This window comes from Neofelis nebulosa, chromosome 5 (genome assembly GCF_028018385.1).
Source record: "Neofelis nebulosa isolate mNeoNeb1 chromosome 5, mNeoNeb1.pri, whole genome shotgun sequence".
NCBI classification, from domain to species: domain Eukaryota; kingdom Metazoa; phylum Chordata; class Mammalia; order Carnivora; family Felidae; genus Neofelis; species Neofelis nebulosa.
This window is the reverse complement of record NC_080786.1, coordinates 145,910,482-145,932,311: the sequence shown is the minus strand read 5'-3', so window position 1 is coordinate 145,932,311 and position 21,830 is coordinate 145,910,482. Positions and strand designations below refer to the sequence as shown.

The 21,830-nt window shown below is 46.1% G+C and overlaps 1 protein-coding gene across 8 annotated transcripts in view; it reads left to right on the top strand.

The window, feature by feature from the left end:
- The window catches only part of TIAM1 (TIAM Rac1 associated GEF 1), a 396,414-nt gene that overhangs the window by 190,251 nt on the left and 184,333 nt on the right, over positions 1-21,830 (top strand). Inside the window, exon 1 of one of the 8 annotated variants that reach the window (XM_058731856.1) lies at positions 4,618-4,636. The exons of 6 other annotated variants lie outside the window; for them this stretch is intronic. The gene's annotated coding sequence lies outside the window, so the exon portion shown is untranslated. Of the gene's footprint in view, positions 1-4,617; positions 4,637-9,956; positions 10,434-21,830 lie in introns of those variants that run through there. One more of the 8 variants, XM_058731854.1, reaches the window with a different exon arrangement.

Here is a 21,830-nt window from a genome sequence, read left to right as displayed (position 1 = left end):
GTCAGGGGCCGGGTTGCTGTGGCCACAGTTTTATTCACCTTCAGCTTCCCTGAAGTTAATGATACAGAAGTAAAATGAAATGGCTTAAAAAAAAAATTTTTTTTTTTAACATTTATTCATTTTTGAAAGGCAGAGAGAGACAGAGTGTGAATGGGGAGTGGGCAGAGAGAGAGGGAGACACAGAAACAGAAGCAGGCTCCAGGCCCCTAGCTCTCAGCACAGAGCCCGACGCGGGGCTTGAACTCGCGGACCGCGAGATCATGACCTGAATGGAAGTCGCCACTTAACCGACTGAGCCACCCAGGTGCCCCCGAAATGAAATGACTTTTAAAGCAAAGTAGACACGTCCCGGGAAAGGCCAACAGGTTGCATGGTCCAGGCTGTCACAACCGTTAGAGCCCTGTGTTCCTTGAGGGCTCAAGAAAGAGCATGGCATGGAGATGGGAACTTGATGCTGGCGTGAAGTTGTGTGGCCTGCTTCCTCCACCCCTAAGAAGTCTGTAGCAACTCACTCAACAGGAAAGACAACCAAATTGGATCTCGTGATAGTGCTGGTGAAACTAACTAATAGACCCTTGTTCACATGGAGTTTAATGGAACAATAATCCTCAGCCAGAGAAAGGGAGTATATTATTCATAAAGGTATTTAGAGATCACATGGGACTGTTTCATGTAGACATTTGAAATTGGATTACTTCTCCTATATGAATTGGTAGGTGTAGGTAGGTGTGAGAGAATGTTACAATTTCTGTATCATTATTTTTTTCCTCAAGGTCCTCTTACCTCTCCCATAAATAAGAGGTTTGGCTCTGATTGTGTGTGTGTGTGTGTGTGTGTGTGTGTGTGTGTGTGTGTGTCTTTGAAGTGGCAGGTTCAATTTGTTTAATAGAAATAGGGCCATTAAGATTATCTTGTTTTAGTAACTAGATAGTCTTTTATATGATTTTTTCTATTTCACGTAAATATTAACATTTATTGGTAGAAAGTTGTACATAATATCCTTTTATAATATTTTAAAAGACTCTATGGCATCTGTAGAAATGTTTTCCTTTGTCATTCCTGGCATTGGTTATTTGTGCTTTTCTTCTTCTTGGTCAGTCTTGCTAATGTATTATCAATTTTACTGGCATTTGAAAGAACCAACTTTGGGTTTTGTTTGTATTTGAAATGAAACATAAACACTGCCTCCTTTCTTAAGTTTACATGCATTTAAAAAATTCTGTGCTGTGGAACACTGTCAAAAAAGATGTTAAGAGCCTTTAAAACTAAGTAACTGAGTCTCCTGGCTGTAAGGAGGCAGACATTCTGTATTCATTTTTATGTGTCTCTGAAATAATGTTTCTCGGTTTTATTAAACCATACCTGGTGTTCTTGAGAATCCTACCCAGTGCATCAAATTGTTCTAAGATGGTTTTGTACATTCACTTGGGCACACCCTGTGAAATTGTTTTGGAAACTTCTAGCTAGAATTTACATATGACTTGCTGGTAATTTAATGTGAATTGTAGGTACCCTTCAACCTACTTGACAATACAGATTTATTTTGTACTAGGGCAGAGGAAATTTGCTGTAATGACCAAGAAAGTTTCATTTTGGTTCATATTTAATACATGAGTCTTGGCATTTTAACGTTTTTCTCGGAAAATCTTTCTGAGTTTGTGACCGTGTAAGAACGAGAACATTAGAGCCAGAAAGACCTGGATCTGAAGTCTTTTTTCTTTTAAGTTTATTTATTTAAGTAATCCCTACATCCAGTGTGGGGCTCAAACTCACGACCCTGAGATCGAGAGCCACGTGCTCTACCCACCGAGCCAGTCAGGTGCCCGTGGATCTGAATTCTTGCTCTGCCGACTTCCAGAAAGTTGCCTAACCCCTCTGAGCTTACATTTCCCTTCCTGTGAGATGGAAATAATGAAAATTGCTCAGGGGGCTGTTGTGAGATTTCTGAGTACTCCTGTAAGGCACCTGGCTTGTGATTTGCAACAAAGCGGGCACTTAATGGGGTGCAGTGCGTTGCGTGTTTTCGCCTCCTGCCCTTTCTGGTTGTACTTGCAACCTCACAGCTTCCCTGGGTGCCTGCCTTCCAGAAGTGTGAAAGGTTATTGCAACAGAATGAAACAAAGCCACTTCTCCCATCTGTTCTCTCCATATTTGGGGCAGATGGGCTACCAAGGTCCCTTTCCATGTTTTCAGTATTTTCGTCTTATTATCCTAGTTGATTGGTGGCATACTGGCTGTATATTTTTCCACTCCGAGTTTTTAAATTTTTTTTTTTTTCAACGTTTTTTATTTATTTTTGGGACAGAGAGAGACAGAGCATGAACGGGGGAGGGGCAGAGAGAGAGGGAGACACAGAATCGGAAACAGGCTCCAGGCTCCGAGCCATCAGCCCAGAGCCTGACGCGGGGCTCGAACTCACGGACCGCGAGATCGTGACCTGGCTGAAGTCAGACGCTTAACCGACTGCGCCACCCAGGCGCCCCTCCACTCCGAGTTTTTAAATTAAATGTTTTAAAAATCTAACTTTATTTTATTATTTCTTTAATGTTTATTTATTTTTGAGAGAGAGAGAGAGAGAGAGAGAGACAGTGTGAGTTGGGGAGACGCAGAGAGAGAGGGAGACACAGAATCTGAAGCAGGCTCCAGGCTCTGAGCTGTCAGCACAGAGCCCAACGTGGAGCTTGAACTCAGGAACCATGAGATCATAACCTGAGCCGAAATCAGACATTTAACCGATGGAGCCACCCAGGCGACCCTTCAATTTTTTTTTTTTTTTAATGTTTATTTATTTTTGAGAGAGAGAGAGAGAGCGCGAGCAAGCCGGGGAGGGACAGAGAGAGAGAGGTGGACAGAGGATCCAAAGCAGGCTCCATGCTGTCAGCAGCAAGTCCAATGTGGGGCTCAAACTCACAAACCCTGAGATCATGACCTGAGCTGAACTCAAGACGCTCAACCGACAGAGCCACCTCGGCACCCCTTCCACCCCAATTTTTACCTTACCTTCCTGGGATTATTATTTTTGTCTTCAGTTTATCTCACTTCCATGAGAGTCTCACTGCTCTGTTATTTCCTCCCTCCCTCCCTGCCTCCCAGCCTCCTTTCCCTTCCGTAGAAATGAAATGAGTACTCAGCTCAAACTTGGCAGAGACGGGGCTGTAAGTTAGTGGGGTTGCTTCTCCGAAGGGAAATTGGTAAACTGTAGTTATTCCAGAACTCCAGTTACTCTAGAAGAGATGCTCGATGTCACTAATCATCAGGGAAATGCAAAGCAAAACCACTACGAGATACCAGCTCTCTACCAGAAAGACAAGAAATAACAAGGTTCGGCTGTGGAGAAAAGGGAACCCTCATGCACCATTGGTGGGAATGTAAACCAGGAGGCAGATGGGGCTGAGGATAACCATATCAGGGTTTTATTGCTATAGCATTTTCTGAGAGTGTTTTTCCAGAGCTTAAAGTTCCTTGGTACTTTGGGGGTGTGGGGGGGTGGGGTGGGAAGTGTGGATTGTTTAATGCTATGGCTGACCTCATAACCAAGAAAGGAAGTGAGAGGCATAGGGTGAGGAAGTTGGCTGGGTATTATTCCTCCACAAAGGAATATGGCATTCTTGAAGTGATCCAACCCTGCAGCTGTTTGCTCTTCTTGGGGTTTGTCAATTGAAGAATGTCCCAGGGAATATATGGCATAATCAGTTAGTGTTTCTTCAGGTGTCTAATAATGCAAGGGGCTGGACTGGGGAAGGGAAGGGGTCATCAGCTGGGAAAAGGCTTACCAGTGCTATGCCAACATCATTCAGTGCTCTGCTCGAGGAGTGAGTCTTGGCTTACATGTTTTGTGGTGAATCGGCCTCAACAACAGATTGACTAGCTGCCTTTGATCTGGCCCGTCAGCTGTGACCCAGTGTGCTGAGTAACTGTGCTGTTATTTGTATTGGTTGGTGTTTTTATGAGAGTAGGGGACAAGGAGGCGGATAGTCTTCATGAGTGTTTTGCAACATGACGCCTCTGGTTTATTTTGATGCTGTTGCTTGAAAACAAGTGTCAGCATGGTATTCCCTGGTAAAACTTTTGGGGGAGAGTTCATCACTTTTGGAAAGTTTGGTTAGGAGTGGGTTTGTGAGATCTTGTACTGAAGCATGGAGCCTCATGCAATACCTTGGAAATGTATGCTCCAGTGTTTGAGATCTCTGTAAATTTACTTCTGTAAATCCAGAGATTTTGGTGGGCAAGGATAACTATGGCCAAAGTGCTTTCTCCAAAGCCATGGTCGAATAAGGGCCTGGTAAATACTTCTTTGATTATTAAAATACTAATACTAAATACTAATTTACTGAGCATCTACAACATACCCGGTACTTTTCCTGTGTTCTCTTGTTACTGTCTCAGGGTAATACTGCATTCTCTAGAAGTACATAAAAAATGAGCATAAAACCCATTATTTTCCTGTGTCCGCTCTTATAGGTAGAACTGGTGTGAACTGAGGCCCACATATCTAGACCTGAAAGCCAGGAGGAGAGGAGGGTTGGTACCCTGTGGTGTGATATTCTGAGTCCTAGTCTCTTACCTAGGAAGTGATCGGCCTCTTTGGATGGCATGTATGGGGATCTTGAGAGAAGCCTCTTCTCTTTGGGATGGGGTGAGGCATTTGCAGAAGGTTGGGAAATGAACATTCAAGTTTTTATTTATTTATTTTTTAAAGTTTATTTATTTATTTTGAGAGGGGAAGAGAGAGAGAGAGAGAGAGAGAGAGAGAGAGCGAGCACATGAGAGCGCAAGCAGGGGAGAGGCAGAAACAGAGAAGGAGAAAGAGAATCCCAAGCAGGCTCTTCACTGTCAGTGCAGAGCCCGATGTAGGGCTCAATCTCATGAACCGTGGGATCATGACCTGAGCCGAAATCAAGAGTCAGATGCTCAACTGACTTAGCTACCCAAGTGCCTGAGGATTCAAGCTTTTAAAGTCCTTATTGTTTTAGGACCCTGGCCAAATCCTCCTGTCCTGGGACAGTAGGAGGTTTGTTATTTGTGACTGCTGTTTTGTGGAAAGAGGGGTTGCTGATTCTCCTCATTCACAACTTGAGGCTTTGAAATTGAGTTCCTGGGAACCATTGGACGTGTAGGGTCCCATTGTTGGATCATTCCACGGACAAGCCAATGTTTTGGGCTTGATGAAGAGGGCACAGTGGTACAACCCATGTCAGGGACCCCACGGGCTGGGTCTGCCCCTTGTGAGTGACCACCGATTAGCATTGATTCTTTATGCTTTGAGTCATGAGGAAGAAGATTCCCCCTGATTCTCAGATTATATTGTTTCAAAGACCTCACGGAGTAGTCTTCCGACCTTTGTCTTCCTGGCATCAGTTTTGCCTGCCCTTGTGATACCAGGAAAGGAGAAGAAGGAATTATTTTGGAGTGCAACAGGGGAAACTTGGTATCAGCATGGGGTTTTTCTGGGGCTGTGGCCATGAGATCATGTTACTTTTGATAGAGCTTCCACTGAAAGGGTCGAGCCGTAAATCTACAACCTTACAGGCACTCTGAGCAGAGAAATAATGCCGCAGACACCTTCCTCCCTCACTTTCCCTTCTGCCAAGCGGGGACAGGGCCATGTCAGTCCTCCTGTACTTCCTGGGGGTGGGGGGAGGGAATGAATTAGACCACAAGGGGCTTTATGACTACACAGAGTTGCAATTATTCTTTTTGTGTTTGCCTTCCTCCCCATGAACAAACCCACCCAAGCCTGGATGTTGGGTAACAACGCCGCACTATTCACCCTTTATCACGTTTTGATCGTATGCTGGCCGATTCAGAGTTTGAACAATAATATGGGACTACCCGCTCGGGGGAGAGGAGGAATCGCAGATGCTTCCTGAGGCACGATCCCCACCGTGTTGTTGTTTTTCTTTTGATCTGAGTGTAGTAAGAGCAGTTAGCCTGAAACCAACCCAGTTAGCCTGAGACCAACCCTCTTAACAGATTTTTAAATGTACAATACAGTGTAATTCACTATCAGCACAGTATTTCACGGTGGATCTCCAGAACGTTTTCATCTGGCATCACTGAAATAACGTCTCCGATGATTAGCACCTTCCCACTTCCCCCCTCCCTCCGGCTCCAGGCAAGCACCATTCTGCTTCCATGAGTTAGACTATTTCAGATGCCCCCATGTACGTGGAATCATGTGGCATTTGTCTTTCTGTGACCAGCTTATTTCACATGGCATCATGTTCTCCGGGTTCATCCACGTTGCTGCAATACTGCAAGACTTCCTTCTTCTTAAAGGCTGACTAATATTCCATTGCGCCCGTACCCACTGCATTTTTTTTTTGCCCCCCATTCATCCGTTGCTGGACATTTAGGTGGTTTTTACATTTCCGCTGTTGTGAATCGTGCTGCAGTGAACACGGGAGTGCTCGTATCTCTTTGAGATCTGCTTTCGTTTCTTCCCGATGAAAAATACCCATGAGTGGGCTCGTGGATCATATGGTAGTGCTATTTTTAAGTTTTTTGAGAAGCCTCCCTACTGTTTTCCACAGCGGCTGCACGCTTTTGCATTCTGATGCCCACAGTTTTTATAGTTTCCCAGCCGGCGCGGCAGGCCCTGCTTTTGCGGGTCTTGCTGTGACTTGTGCCTCCGGTCTTACCTGTTGCTCTTGAACCAGACCGGCCGCCTTTCCCACTCGGCTCTCCGCGTGTACAAGGCAGCCTGGGGACCTCCCTTGCAGCATGTACATCACACAGGATTATCATAATTGGGTTCTTTGGCTTTTTCAAGGGCTAAAAAAACTGATATAAATGATAACACTACAAGAATATTAGAACAACGGCGAGCCCCTTCGTGGCACCTGCCTTCCGTGCTTTGCCCCAGCGCCCCGGATTCACTTAGCTTTCGTGCATATTTGTTCGCTGCCGTGTGCTTTCACTCCCATGAGGCTCCTTCTTTGCTGGAGGGGCTGCCCTTGGGGGTGGATCCCCCTTTGACCAAGGAATTCCTCTACTTCCAGGGCGGTCCTTAGGCAGGACTAACCATGGGGGCGGGGCACGCGGATTTTAGGACAACTCTGAGGTTTCCTTTGTCCTGTTTCCCCCTTTTCCTGCTCCCCAACTTGTTTTCTGTACAAATGCTTCCTAATAAATAACTTAGACAGGAGTTCTAACTCTGGCTTCAGTAACTTGTTTAAAGCAACAGAGGTAGAAAGTGGGGAGCTAGCTAGCAATTGGAGCCCCAGTCACCTGACTCCAGGATCTCTGCTCTTAGCCAGAATGTTCCTGTGTTTCTGCAAGGCAGGACTGCGTGCCCTCCCTTTTCTGTACATTTGCCTCAGCGTGGATTAGAGGGGCTGCCGTGGGGTGTTCCGTAATGACCTGCTTAATGAGTGACTGACTGTCTCGCTGTCCGCAGGCTGTTCCCCCAGTCAGCCCTACCTGAGTCCTGTCTCTGAGCATTTGTCCACTCACTTGCCCCCTAACATGGCCTTCTCCCAGCTCTCTTTCAGCATCTACCCCAACCTCCTTCCTCCTTGCTGCTTCTCTGGTCTGGCCCAACCTGCTGTCATTTTCCCCTTTCGGAACGAGTACTGTTTGTATAGCAGTTTCCCCTTATCTGTGGTTTCACTTCCCCCTGGTCCATGGTCAGCCATCGTCCACAATCAGGTGATCCTCCTTCTGACCTGCCGTCTGCAGGTCCCGTAGTAGGGGCACCTCGGTGGCTTAGTCGGTTAGGCGTTTCCAAGTCTCGGTCTCAGCTCAGGCCTTGATCTCAGCGTCGTGAGTTCAAGTTCCGCACCAGGCTCCTTGCTGGATGTGAAGCCTACTTAAAAAAATAAAAGGTCAGCAGTAGCCTAACACTACGTCACTGTGTCTGCATCACTCACCTCACTTCATCTCATCATGTGGGAATTTTATCATCTTCCATCAGCACAAGCAGAAGGCTGAGTATAGCACAGTAAGATATTTTGAGAGACCACATTCACATAACTTTGTAAATTACAGTATAGTTTTTAGTTGTTCTGTTTTCTTATTAGTTAATTGTTAATCTCTTACTATGCCTAATTTATAAATCAAGCTTTATCTTAGGTACATGTAGTTAGGAAAAGCCATTGTGTATATAGGCTTTGGTACTGTCTGCGGTTTCAGACATCCACTGGGGGTCTCAGAATGTATCTTCTGCAGATGACGGGGGACTGCTGTGTATCTTCTCCCCCACCCCACCCCAGCATGATTGTAAATCCTGGAGAGCTACCATTGCGTGCCCTGAACCACAGGGTAAGTATTTGGCGACTTGACTCTTTGGGGATTAATCAGAACCTAGTCAGAGCTGTCCAAAGAAATGCCAAGGTTGTTTCTAGGTTCTGTGAAATAATGTGGTCAGGGAACAAAATTGAAAAAAAAACAAGCAATGGACAAATCTAAAATTTGTTAGCCCATTTTTGTGTGAGCCCATGTGCACATTTTCACACTGCAGCTGTCCAAGTTGAACCACAGAGTGGATGTCTCATCCCTTGGCTTCAAGCACAATGGCTAGCCATCCTCTACCACCGCTCCCCCCACTCCCCGCACCCCCCCCCCAACCATGGGAATTTAAGGAGATCTATGTGATGAATAATGTGGATTTTCTTCCAGTTCTTGGGTTGTGGTTTGACAAACTTCATGCGAATCATGGGTGAAACATGTCAAGTGTCTCCCCTCACCCCACCCATTTGAAACATAACAAAGATGTCTTCCAGCGTCAATATATTGCATTTTGCTGATGGCTGCCACCTGTCCACAGTGACCTCCCCTCCTTGGCTGACTCAGACACACTTTGTCTCCTCTTGGGTTTGCCTCTACCTTTATGTCCAGGAAAGAGGGTCAGTCCAGAACTGAAGATACAGAGGAAAAGAAGCTACGTATATGTGTGTGTGCCTGGCATTCTGCTAAGTGTTCTCTATCAGAGTATATGACTGATCCCCATGACCATGCCGGCATGTGCTATTCTCCTCTCCAAGTCCAGTCAGAACCCATGTGATCTCACTAAAACCACATATTGTGGTGACCCTGGATTTGAACTGTCTTTTGTTTGACTTCTAAACCATGACTCTTTCGTTCTAATTAGACACAGGTGTTTGGATGATGATTCTCATGATCCTATTAACGCTAGAATTCTGAGGCTCCTGGGTTCTTTTCTGACCTTTTCCTTTTCTACCGTAGCCAATTCCCCTTAGCACGTCGCTTCTTGTGGTTTGCTAAAGTCAGGATTGCCTGAAATACCATGTGTAGGTGGGGTTTTTTGGGAGTGGGGTGTCCAATACTTGAAAAACTTTAATATTAGGGATCTGACTTTATTTTTAGATAGCCATCCACAGGTGAAACATAATCAAGACCATTCTTTGAACACCCTCAGGAAAGTTAAAAGTTCTTCCTTCTTTTTAAGAAGGACCCTCCCTAGCTAGACTGAGGACTTTCTCATCACTGTCTTATCCTGCAGCACATCGAGCCTGAGATGTTGGTGCCTTGGGCCTGACGCAGCAGGACACCCTGGCTCGTTTGGCTCTTCTGTGCCTCTTGTGCCCACATTGCATAAACATTGGCATGGCAGGGACAGATGGTCACTCGGGAGGCTCCTTTGATGTCACATTTGGTTGCCTGGGTGGGGGGTAGGGGTGGCTGTATCCAGTCTCCACAGGAGGAGAAGCTGACTGGGAAATACCTACCTGAGAGTGGGTAAACAAAAGCTTCAGTCCAGAAAGCTAGGGACCCTGGTACGTCCGCAGGCCGGGCACTAATGGAGTCAGGTTTACATAAGTGTGTTTAGCTTGGGAGGAAGCCAGTTGGCTCAGAGCAAAGCCTTTTCTCTCCGCTCCTAATTGATGCTTTTGGAGTTCTGTTTTCTTATGAGAGAATGTGAATGGTCTGGGGGTGGGGGTGGGGGTGGTGAGGAAAGTGATGGGATTGCAGATAATTACTTTCAGAGCTAGCAAGAGCATTCATTCCTGAGGGCTGGGTTAGCTTTGCTGGAGGCTCCGGTGAAAGTACCTGAAATCCCAGGAGAGTTGAGATAGAGCAGTGGGGGCCCTTCTCAGTGAGAATCAGTGAGCTCAGGCAGCATCAGTCTGCATAATGGGGACCGAAAGCTTCGGTGGAAATAGGAAGGATGGTAATGCAGAACCCCCAGACAGGGAGTGCGTGAGGCAGCCCAATTGTGCCTGAAAGAAACATCCAGAGTTGACAGCATGTGACACTCGAGCGGGTTTTTGGTGGTTTTAGCTTTAGAGGGAACATCGGAGGTAATTACGGTCGCCTACATGCAAAGCAAGCATGGAGTTCAGTCACGGTGGAAAAGCCAAAAGCCACAAGGGTTGATTGAAAGCTTTTCCTACTCTAGCCTCTGGGTAATAATAACCGTTGCTCTTTATTTCTCTAATGCATTTACAGACGTCGCAACAAACCGAAGTAAGGTGGTAATGTATTCAAGTTAACGCAGTGACATCCAGTGTCTGGGCTTCATGTTGATTGGGAGGCGGGAAGGTAGTTCGTTGATTTCTTCATTTCTTCAAGTCACTCGTTGGGTGGCCCTGGGTATCATCCTTGGAGGTGTCCGTGGAGGGGTCAGTAACGTGTGACACACAGCTCGCACCCCCTCAAGGAACTTACAGTGTAGAAGGGGAGAAATGATAACGCCGTGGGAAAGTTCATAGGGAGCCACATGAGAGCCATCATCGAGAAGTTTGGTGTTTTGGAAGGGTCGGGACGTTAGCCATTCCGCGGTAGAATGGTGGAACGATCGGGAAAGCTATTAATGATATTCCTGATTTCTGTTGCTTATTAAGAGCTCACTCTCTGCCTGGCACAGTTTTAAATGCTTAACGTGTATTAACCGCGTTAATAACCCAATAACCCACTGAGCTATTAGCATCTCAGTTTCACAGCTGAAGAAACTGAGGCAGAGAGCGGTAAGAGATGATGCAGCCAGCGTATGGGCGGTCGGCCCTCCTGACTACCCCGTGCCTCTGTGGCCCTTTCCATTTCCCATCTTCCTCTGTTGCTGGAACTGTCGGTGCACCCATAGTATTTCTTTCTTTTTAAGAAATCAGGGACAGACATCCCACGTGAGGGTTTAGTTTTTCTGTTCCACTTTCTTCTTTTAATCTGAAATTTAAACACTGTTTTTTATTTTAATTCCCTGCGTTGCATTAGTCTCACGTGAACAACACAGTGTGATTGGACAAATCCATACGTTATGCGGTGCTCTCCACGAGTGTGGCTACCATCTGGCTGTTCCGATTTTTCCGCGTTTAGAGAAATCTAGTTTGTGCGGGTGCCTGATGGGCCATTTAGTCATGAGTAACCAGCGGACTTTTTTTTTAGGTCCTTGGAGGGTGATTTTAATTATCATATAAATAGCATGAATATGAGTGTGGGAGTTTTATCACTCAGTTCCTTGGTGGTGGTTTGAAGGTTTTCTCTGGGTGGTTCCAGTGTCAGTGTTGACACTGCTGGAAGTTGTCTCTTGCGAGGGCGCAGCGCTATTTCTCTTTCGGTGAAGGGCCATTTCTTTGGTTGTGGTTTTGTTTGTTTGTTTGTTTGTTTTTAATTAGGTGAGAGAGGTAAATGCAGTCATTTGTATTTAAACAAAATGGTTATTATTTGCCAGTTAATGTTTATGGAAGGAAATGGAAGGCGGAGGAGGGCGCCAGGGTAGAAGTCCAGGGACCTGAGTTTTTTTGTTTTTTTTTGTTTTTTTTGATGTGCCCTTCCTAACTCTTGGACATTAGGAGAGTCCGCTGTTGGGGCAGTGAATTATGTGGTCAGGGTCCTTGTGATGTAGGGAAGTCTCTTCCTGTATGATAGAGCCTGGAATAAGGATATTATGTATCAAGACTCGACTTTTTAACCTGGTATTACTACATTATTTATTTAAATGTGTTGTTTTAGACCCAGATGCTGTGGCTGCGTTTTATATTTTTGGTGTTATACTTAAAACATTGTGTCACCCTCTGGTTGTGTTTTCTTTCTCTCTCTTTCCTTTTCACTCCAAGAATGGGTTTTCATGTAGGACGAAAATGGAAACTAAAGAAGAGACAAAATCTGGAAGTAATTTTCAGCAGTAGAGAAATTAAACAAAATGAGAAAACACACCATTTTGTTGCTAGCTGCGTAAAGGAACATAGGAGTGTATACTTGCTTTTTCCCAGCAGTGGCTACATTCTATGTGGATTACTTTTTCATTGGGACTGTAGAGTGAAAAGAACGCACAAAGCGGATCTGAATGTTAAATATTTCCATCTTGTCAAGAGCACATCAAGTTGGCATTTAAACTCCGATTGCCTGCCTCTTATTTCTATAATTTGAAATCAGATGGCAATCCGGCAAGTGAGAACCTTGGTTCAGGTGACCCCTGTCTATTTATCCATCTGGCCTCCTCTCCAGTTCCCTTTATAACTCACAAATGGGAGTGGGTGGGAATGCCCAGGAATACTTTGAATGTGGTAAATACAGGATGTGGGGAAATTCATCTGCGAAATGTCAGCCTTCAGGAGACATTTTGTAAATGTCTACGTTTACAAATGGAAAATGGAAGGCCTGCTAAAATGCCCTGTGATTTGAGTTTTTAAAGCTGGTGTGGCACAGTTGGGGATTCCCGATCCTGAGTAGTAAGGCAATGTGGGGTCTTGGGTAGTAGGAACGCATTTCGATTTCAGAAATGTTGAGAATGAATTTTGATTTAAGAAATCATTGAGAAAATGGTTCCTTCTGATATCTGATATCTTATCTTAAAATATGTTCGAGTTCCTGGGCATCATATTTTACCACATTTCATCCTGAGAGATGCCTTGAGGAGTTTTGGCCTAATGGCCTGTGGTCTATGTTTTCATGTGATGGGCTGGCTCCCCTTTTCCATTACATGGATCTATCTGACTTGAGATCCCCACATTTCTTATGCCTTTTGTTTAACAATCCTAATGGGATTTTGATGGAATTGGTTGAATGAATGCTTACGTTACTAATTAATTTCTAGATCTGTGTCTAGGGACTTCTGTGAATTTTTGTTTTAAAATTTTTTAATATTTATTTTTGAGAGAGAGAGAGAGAGAGCGAGTTGGGGAGGGGCAGAGAGAGAGGGAGACACAGAATCTGAAGCAGGCTCCAGGCTCCGAGCTGTCAGCAGAGTCTGATGCTGGGCTTGAACTCATGAACCGCAAGGTTATGACTTGAGCCGAAGTCAGATGCTTCGACTGAGCCACCCAGGCACCCCTATGAATTTTTGTTTTAAAATTTGTCATAATCTTGGTTGAATGTTGAAAACGCATTTACCAGCCAACAATTTGCTTAGCACCTGCCATGTGCTATGCCCAGTGAGAGGCTCATGGAACTCAGGCAGGGATGTGGCAGATCTGGTGGGTCTCTCAACCAAAGTCACAGGCTAGTGGCACCAGTTGAGAAAAATGGACTGAGGGTAATGGAATTGACAGCAAAGTCCCACCGACAGATTTTTAAGATAGGGACAAAAGAAAACATTCAAAACATTTTACATTTCAGAGTTCGTAAATCCATTTGAAGTGCTTGAGGAAAGCATAGCGTGCAGAATGGATGCACGTATGTATAAAACTGAAACCAGACTTCTTTGATGATTTAATGTCTCAAAAAAGGTTCTTAGAAAGAGGGACTTTCCTCTTTCTAAGTATGGAGATGTTTTGTCTTCATCTCACTAGGGTTTTCCTTTCCATTTCTCTCGGTTATCTTTTTGCTTCCGAAAATGCTGGTAGAAACCTACAAGCATCTACCTGCACTGAAACCTACAGCACACAGTTGTCCATAGCAGCTGCATTCATAACTGCCCAAACGTGGAAGCAGTTTAGTAGGCGGAAGGCCCTCGAGCAGCTGAGTGGATAAGTGAGCCATGGTCATCTATACAACGGGATATTATTCACCACTAAAAAGAATGAACTATCAAGCCATGAAAGCCGTGGAAGAACCCCAAGTGTAGAGGGACAATCTAAAAAATATATAAGAGGACACTTGGATGGCTCAGTCGGTTAAGCATCTGACTCTTGATCTCGGCTCAGGTCATGATCTCATGTCACGGTTCGTGGATGGAGCCCCATGTTGGGCTCTGCACCGACATCATGAAGTCTGCTTAAGATTCTCTCCCTCTCTCTCTCTCTCTCTCTCTCTCTCTCTCTGCCCCTCCCCCGTTCGCTCTCTCCCTGTCTCTCTCGCTTTCTCTCTCTCTCTCAAATAAACCAACTAAAAAAAAAAGAAAAAAGAAAAAGTACATACTGTCTGGTTCAACACTGTGACATGCTGGAAAAGGCAGAACTATGGAGACAATAAAAGTCAGTAGTTGCCAGGAGCTTGGGGGAGGGGAGGAAGGGGTGAACAGGCTGAGCGCAGGATTTTAAGGGCAGTGAAACAACTCTGTGTGGTCTTTATAATGGTGAATATAATGTCATCATACATTTGTGACAACCCGCAGAATGTACGATACCAAGTGTGACCCCTGACGTAAATGATGGATTTGGGTTGATCACGTAGCAGTATAGGTTCACTGAGGATAAGAGCTGTGTGCTACTCGGTGGGGTTGTTGATAATGGAGGCAGCTGTACGGGTGTAGGGGCAGGAGGCCCAGGAGAACCCTACATCCTGCTCACTTTTGCTACAAACCTGAAAATACTCCATAAAATAAAATCTACCCAACGATAGCCACGTTGTATACCCAACATACAAGCCACGGTTGGGGAAACAGCTGTAAATTCTCTTCACGGTGCCCAGTAAAATGTCTCTTGATTTGTATTACTTCTCAAAGTCCTTTCTGGCCCCTCTGCTTGGGCAGCAGCTGGCGGACGGCACAGAGGTTCCTTATCAAGCAGGAGACTCTGATGTTCAGAGAACTGGGGTATCATGAGAATGGAGATCTTGATCCCTGGCACCTTCAGGGCTGTGAAAGCGTTGATTTCAAGTTCCTGTTTTTCCCTTCTGATCTTGTATCGTGCCATTGTTGGTATTAAGGATGCAGTTTTGATGAACTTACCCTTTGGTATGTTACAGGTTAGTGGGACTTTCCTGCAATGGGCATGGTGATGAAGGAGTTGACTTTGGTAGCATTTAAAAATACTATGGCCCGGAGACTGGAAACCGTCCACTCCTGCCTTGATCGTGTGACCTTTCCCTGGGGAGTTCTCTTGGAAGCTGTGTGTACGGGGCACACGAACATGGGACTGAGCGATTACACAGATTTTTCTGGACGTTTTCATCAGCGTTTCTCCTTACAGGTGGTCTGTCACTTTTCTGAGGTCCTCATTCATGCCTTCAGCAAATAGTTACTGAGCATTTCACTTTATGCCAGGCCACTTCCAGGTTCCAGGGGCATAGTAGTGAACGAGACCTAGAAGAATGTGCATGCATGTAACTGGCATCCTGGAGGCAGAAGACAGACAATGAACAACTGGTTAGAACACGGAGTGTGTTGGGTTATCACCGCAGTGGGGGGCCACGAAGCAAGGAAGGGGCCAGGAAGAGTCCAGGGAATTGAACTTTGGGATGGGGGTGAGGAAAGGCCCACTGCAGGGGTGACTTTGGAGCAAAGAGGTTTTTGCTTGTTTGTTTTTTGTTTTTTGTTTTTTGTTGTTGTTGTTGTTGTTGTTGTTGTTGTTTTTTGGTTAACAGACAGGGGTGATCTCCGTGGAGAGAAGCAGGGGGTCTGGTGTGCTGGAAAAGTAGCTTGGAGGCCACTGGGGCTTGGGTGGAGAGAGCATTCTGGAGAAATGGGAGATGAGGCCAGGAGGGGCCAGGAGGACTGTTGGTGAGAAGGGAAGCCTTTGGAGGGTTGTGAGTGTAGTTGCCATCAGACGTGATCGGATTTAGGTTTCAGGAGGGTCTCTCTGAGTGCGCTGTTGAGAGGTGAGGCAGCTTTCTCACTTTGACCCTCCGGCCATCAACGACCCTTAAGTCTGAGCAGTGATGTTGGGTTCTTGCTCACACAGCCCCGATCCCACTGGTGCTTTGGGGGCTTTATTAAGAAGTATTTTTTTTCTACCTATGTGAGCACAAATCTCTTTCTTTCTTAAAAAAAAATTTTAAAAAATGTTTATTTATTTTGAGAGAGAGTGTGTGTACAAGCAAGGGAGGGAGGAAGAGAGAGAGAGAGAGAGAGAGAGAGAGAGAATCCCAAGCAGGCTCCATGATGTCAGCGCAGAGCCTGACATGGGGCTCTAACTCATGAACCATGAGATCATGACCTGAGCTGAAATCAAGAGTCGGATGGATGCTCAACCAACTGAGCTACCCAGGCTCCCCACAAATCTCTTTCTTTATAGTTCTTAAGAGAAGGGACTTTCCTCATGCAAGTGTAGTTAGCCTATGCGTTCTATAATGAGTCCAAAAATGCTCAAGAAATGCTTGAAAACAATTTAGGGTTCTCTGCAGCCCTGTGTTGTGTTCACCTTCAAAGCAGAAAAATCCTCCTCCCTACATGTGGCTCTGTTTTGCCTCTGGGAGCCCCCTTCTTGCCTGTAGCCAGATTCCACTCTCTTTCCATGACACTCATCCTTCTTGGTTCGGGTTGCTCATCAGGAGTCTCCATTCTGAGAAAAGTGAACATGTGTCAGGTGTGTTATTGTCTCACCTAAAGGTGAGCCACCCAAATCGTGGCCTGCACACAGCTGGCGGGCTCTCTGAGCCTTTCAGAAATCCAAACCCGAGTGTTTCTGGCGTTTGACCCTTGTCAGCCCGTTCTGAGTCGCATGCAGTTAAATTTGTCCACAGATGTTAGTTTACCAGTGTACTTTGAACAGAATAATAATAACTTTCGCATCTGGTCCCCTTTTCATCTAGGGATTTTAAAACCCCAAGTGCATATTAATTAAACCTCACATCACTGGAAGGTAGAGAAGGGGTTTAATCACCACTGGGAAGAACATAGAGGGACAGCCTGTGGGCCCAGCACTAACAGGCGTTTTGCATTTCACCAATGCCTTTCATCTGGCTTCTTAAATACTTGGCAAGTATTACCTGGTGGGAAGTGCATTATTATACACATCTGCAGGGAGTGGGGACTCTCCCAGGATATGGGATATGGAGACTTGTCCTGGCTGTTTTCAGTATTGTCACTTCAGAGGACTTCTTCATTTCTGGTTCATGGGTTGTTACGGCTTATTATGGATTACCTGGGGGCTCGTGGTGTGGACAGAAGGCTAGTAGAGTTGACTGGTAAGGTTGTTTGCTTTTTTCCCTTTTTGGTTTGGTAAGCAGGTAGGTAGGGAGTTTCTTTTTAAATTTCAGCCATCTTCCAAGCTGGTAATGGGTCATTCTCATTTAGGGGACCGGGGACATCCCCTTCACCCTAACTCTCTCACTCCAGAAAGTCCCCCCGGTGAACTGGGACCGGCGGAAGGCAGGGAAGAGCCATGGCTTTTCCCAGAAGGAGCTGCTTGAGTCCATTACTGGTAAATGAGGGCACTGATGTAAAAAATGGAACAAAACTAAAAACCAAAGGAGAAAGTGTTGTGGTCATGTCATTAGTAGGTAGAGAATTCACCTGCTAACCTGTGGGAGGGAGTCAAGGGTGTGGCTCCAGCTGAGGTCAGAGTGTTTATAGGCAGAGCCACAGGGCTTCGGCACTGAGGGCTGGGTCAGTCTTCAAGGGGTCGCCTCACGGCAGGGCTTAGCAGAACATGGGAATGGTGCAGGATATACCGTTGGCTTGTGAAAGAATGGGTTATTTTGATTAACAAAATTTTTTTAATGCTTGTTTATTTTTGAGAAAGAGAGGGGGAAAGAATGCAAGTGGGGGAGGGTCAGAGAGAGAGGGGGACCTAGGATCCGAAGTGGGGTCTGCACTGACAGCAGAGAGCCCAATGTGGGGCTCAAACTCAGGAACCATGAGATCATGACCTGAGCCGAAGTCGGACGCTTAACCGACTGAGCCACCCAGGTGCCCCATTGGGTTCTTTTGATTTTAAATAGAGTCCTTAAGTCTGTTTTTTAAAAATTCCCCCATGCCAGGGACACCTGGGTGGCTCAGTCGGTCCGTGTCCCACTTTGACTTAGGCTCGGATCACGATCTCATGGTTCCTGAGTTTGAGCCCCATTATTGGGCTCTGTGCTGACAGCGTGGAGCCTGCTTGGGATTCTCTCTTCCTCTCTCTCTGCCCCTCTCCAGCTTGCTCACTCACTCTCTCTCTCTCTCAAAATAAACATAAACTTAAAAAAAAATCCCCAATGCCACTGTAAAGCATGCTATTGATTTTATAATAAAATATTGCCTTTATTTAGAACTGCATGTGGAAATAACGTAATGGAAAAATGTTGACAGGCACAAGTTCTTTGAATGCTCCCTCTATCTGATGTCCCGAACCCCTTGATTCCTGGTCTCTCTTTGTGACTTAAATGTAGAAAGATTACCCATATGTCTGCAGATAAGAGGTATTAAACATCTATATATCATTTTAGACGAAGGCCCTCTGAGTAAATTCTAAAGGCACACCCCATAAGAATGTTTCCTTCCAGGATTCTTATTTAATAGTATTGAACTGTAAAAAATACTTTGGGTCTTTAATTTGACAGTGTTGATGTGTTTTTTGTTTACTGGGGTGGAAATACAGTGGAAAGATGATCTATTCGTAATATATGGTTGTGGGTTAGGTATTCTCCATTGCCTTGTATCGTGGGAGTTCCAGTTGGCCGGGATGTTACTGGCATGGTCCTTAAATAGATAAATAATTGGATCAAAGAAATGACTTGGAAATGTACTTCATTGTTTAGAAGCCAAAATAAACCAGAATCTTTGTCTTCAGCATGAGTGTCACACTTTCAAGTTGAATAGTTAATCCCTTTGCTCATGGCAATGCCAGGGGCCCTGTGGATGGAATCCCAGAATTCTGAGGTAACTTTGATGCCTTCTTTTTTTTAATTTTTTTTTTTAACGTTTTTTATTTTATTTTTGGGACAGAGAGAGACAGAGCATGAACGGGGGAGGGGCAGAGAGAGAGGGAGACACAGAATCGGAAACAGACTCCAGGCTCTGAGCCATCAGCCCAGAGCCCGACGCGGGGCTCGAACTCACGGACCGCGAGATCGTGACCTGGCTGAAGTCGGACACTTAACCGACTGCGCCACCCAGGCGCCCCTGATGCCTTCTGAAAGTAGAGACAGAAAAGAAGGCTAAAAGCTGCACCCTGAGAATAAAACATAACTCTACTGTTTACTAGCTGTGTGACCTTGAGTAAGTCACTTAAACTCTCTGTTCTTTGGAGTCTTCATTTATAAGTTGGGGTAAGTCCTTTTCTTCTAGAACAGTTAGAAAGATTAATGCCCTTCTTTAGTGTCTGATTTCTAGTATGTCCCCAAAAAGTGTCAACCTGTGTTGTTACTGTCCTTGTTGACATTGTGGTCATCTTCTCTCTGCCCTTAGGCTGGAGTCAGTATTGGGAGTTTTTAAGAGATTTCCTATGTCTTCTCTACTAAGCCATTGTAAGATTGTTGTTTTGCAGCCCTCCCGGGAGCTTCCTAGGTAGGATATGAAACCGGGACCATACTCAGAGGGCAGGGAGAGACTGAAGAAAGAGGCAGGCACACTCCAGGCTGGTAGGTTTAATAAGCAAGGGAACTTACATAGGACGCTTGTCTCAGGGGGCAGACGAATGGATCCCTGCACTCGCCCACCAAGTCTTAAAAGTTGGTGAAAAGCCCTCCCTGGATTCAGTCACCTGTACCACACAAGTGTTCTCAACACCACATCACCATCTCAAGGCCGTATCCTTGGAGCAGCCTCTGGGAGCCGGAAAGGCAAGGGGAACCCACATTCCTAGAACAGGAGAGGGTGCGAGGAGCCTCCGAGTGCCGAGTTCAGCTCACAGGTCAGCACAGAGCCCGACTCAGGGATTGAGCTCACCATCTGTGAGATCTGACCTGGGCCGAAACCAAGAGTCGGATGCTTTGCTGACTGAGCCGCTCAGACGCCCCTGCAGTCATGACTTTTTGAAGAGGTTCCCCAACGACGGTTTAACCATTTCTGAATCCAGGTCCCTCAGTTTCCTGCCTCTGGAGCTTGGAGTCTCATCTCCATTATCCACAGCATGTGGGCATCATGAGATTTGAGATGATTGCTAGCTAGGCTTCTCTCTTCCGCTTCCTCTCCTGATGTGTCTACAGCACTACTTTTTAATGGCTTCTCTCTGAGTTTTCTGTTCTTTCTTGACTTTGGCTGTGAAGGCCCAAAGTGTACATAGTCCTTTACCATGGACTTCACCTGCAAACTCCCAATTCCCTGAAGAGAAATGTGGCTCACTCCCCATGGCTGAGGGAGTCATGCCTGACCTACGTGGGAGAGCCATGAAACTTGCTCTAATTATCCGTGGCCGCTTATCACTCTTAAGGAAATAGAAATGGAGACACATGTGTTGCATGAGCAAGTTATGGACCACTGAACAGTAACTCAGTTCAGTGGATGTTCTAGCGACCGTGCTAGCGGATGGATATTCGCAGTGGAGATTCGTAGGTCGCAGCTCCTATCTTGCGGTGCGGCAGAGGTGACAGAAAGTCCGTGCCTGGTGACAGAGCGCCAGGCAGTGACCACCATAGCACTACATAGGAGAGGGGAGGGGGTTGAGGCTAAGAGTGGGGATTCGGAAGCCATATGGCCTGGGTGTGAAACCAGCCTTGTCACTGATGACTGGGGGCTTGTGGACAAGTGACTGTCGTTTTGGGGGCTTCCGTTCCTTCTGATGGGGGATGGTGCCCAACTCATGAGCTCTCACGAGGAGTAAACACATGAGCCTTTGTGAGGACGGCGGGGAGTGATCAGCGCACGCACACCCGGAACCATCTTCTGCATCAGGACCAGGCAGAGGGATCGCAGTGAGGGGTGGGCTGTGGGGGGGGAGGGGAGGAAGCAGGAAGAAAGCCTCAACTTTAGGCTACAGACTCAACTCCAGAGCAATTTTTTTTAAGGTTGTTTTTTAATGTTTATTTATTTTGAGAGAGAGCACGAGCAGGGGAGGGGCAGAGAGAGAGGGAGACCCAGAATCCGAAGCAGGCTCCAGGCTCTGAGTTGTCAGCACAGAGCCCGACGTGGGGCTAGAACTCACGAACTGTGAGATCGTGACCTGAGCCAAAGTCCGATGCTTCACCGACTGAGCCAACCAGCCACCAGTTGCCCTTTTTCTCTAGTATTTTTAAATGATCATGCATCATTCATTGCAGAGAGATGAGACTGTATAGATAAGCAAAAAGAAGGCAGTTAGAACTCCCCTTTGGCCTGCTTCACCACTGTTAACATTTACCCTATTTCGTGCTAGACTTCTTTTCTCCTCCTCCGCGGAGTCCGTTGCTGAAGGATGTCAGGGAGGGTTAATGTTTTCCTACACTTTGTTCCACCAGTTTGGTTTCTTATGTGTTATGTAAGGAGCAAGTTTTACTTGCTCTGAAAGTTCTGTCCTGAAATACTGGAAAAAACGCAGAAGGGCATGGCGATAACACACGCTAAGAGGGCAGTGTCTAGACTGAGCTCTAATGACTTGGGGAAGCCTGCGGTCTTAGGAGGGGGTGCAGGCCAGTGAAGCCGTGTGGAGCATTTGCTCTGGCCCGTCCCTGCACCGAGCACTTCCGGGAGGTCGCTTCCTGTATCCCCCGGGTGACCCTCTGAGGTCACTGCTCCTCTTTTCCAACCCTGTAGCTAAAGAGGCTCTAAGAGGTGGGAGGACATGCCCACCATCGCAGGCCCCTCGATGCAGAGCTGAGATTGTCTCGTGAGCCTGATGCCATCTTACCCATGTGCCATTTCCTGCTTGCACCTGCCTCAGGGCCCACTGACTCCACCGCCTTTGCTCAAAACCACCTTTTTTTTTTTTCTTCTT